General features: G+C 36.8%; 1 protein-coding gene across 1 annotated transcript in view; it reads left to right on the forward strand.

The window, feature by feature from the left end:
- Nucleotides 1-834, forward strand: part of LOC117111296 (short transient receptor potential channel 5-like) — a 48215-nt gene that overhangs the window by 42151 nt on the left and 5230 nt on the right. The gene's annotated exons all lie outside the window — the stretch shown is intronic.

Raw genomic sequence — 834 nt, forward strand, 5'->3', positions numbered from 1 at the left:
AGAAAATTAGAATTTTGAAGAACATAAAAGTCATTAAAGCACACTTCAAGTGTCTGGAAAGCTCATTTCCCGCCATCTAGGAATCAAAGTTTTCCCGGGGAAGAACCCCCGACCACCCCTTTTTTTTGGGATTTATCGATTAACGGAAAAAAGAATATGCATGCAACTACTCATTTATTTATGTATGTAGGCCTATACACACATAAAATAAAAAATAAGAAAAATTTACCTGACCGTCTTCAAGGGGGGGGGGGAACCTTGAAAAAAAAGTCACTTAAAAGACATTTCCGAAGTCAGGAAAGCATATTTCCCGCATTCTAGAAATCAAAATTTTCCCGGGGGAACCCAGACGCCCTTTTTCTTTGGGGTCCATTGATTCATTATAATAATTTTCAAGAGGGGAAAACCTTGAATTTTTTAAGAACTTAAAAGTAATTAAAAGACACCTCAGAAGTCGGGAAAACTCATTTCCCGCCTTCTAGGAATCAAAATTTTTCCCCACGACCCCCTTTTCTTTTGAGATTAACGATTCATTGAAAAAAGAATACGTATGCAACTACTATTTTTTTTATGTATGTATACACACATAACCGGTCAATTTACTGTAATAAGAATGAGAAAGTTTATCTGACCGTTATCTGACCTTGAATTTTGAAGAACAAAGTCATTAGACACCTAGCTCATAAGTCAAGAAAAGTCATTTCCCGCCATCTAGAAATCAAAATTTTCCAGGAGGAGGACCCCTGATCCCCTTTCGTTTTTGGGAAAAATGTAGACCCCCACCCGCTAGGTTTGATTCCAGATCTGCATGATTCATATTCCCATTTATTTTAT

The sequence above is a fragment of the Anneissia japonica genome, unplaced genomic scaffold, assembly GCF_011630105.1.
Source record: "Anneissia japonica isolate Jap-2015-1 unplaced genomic scaffold, ASM1163010v1 scaffold288211_len279840_cov171, whole genome shotgun sequence".
Lineage (NCBI taxonomy): Eukaryota > Metazoa > Echinodermata > Crinoidea > Comatulida > Comatulidae > Anneissia > Anneissia japonica.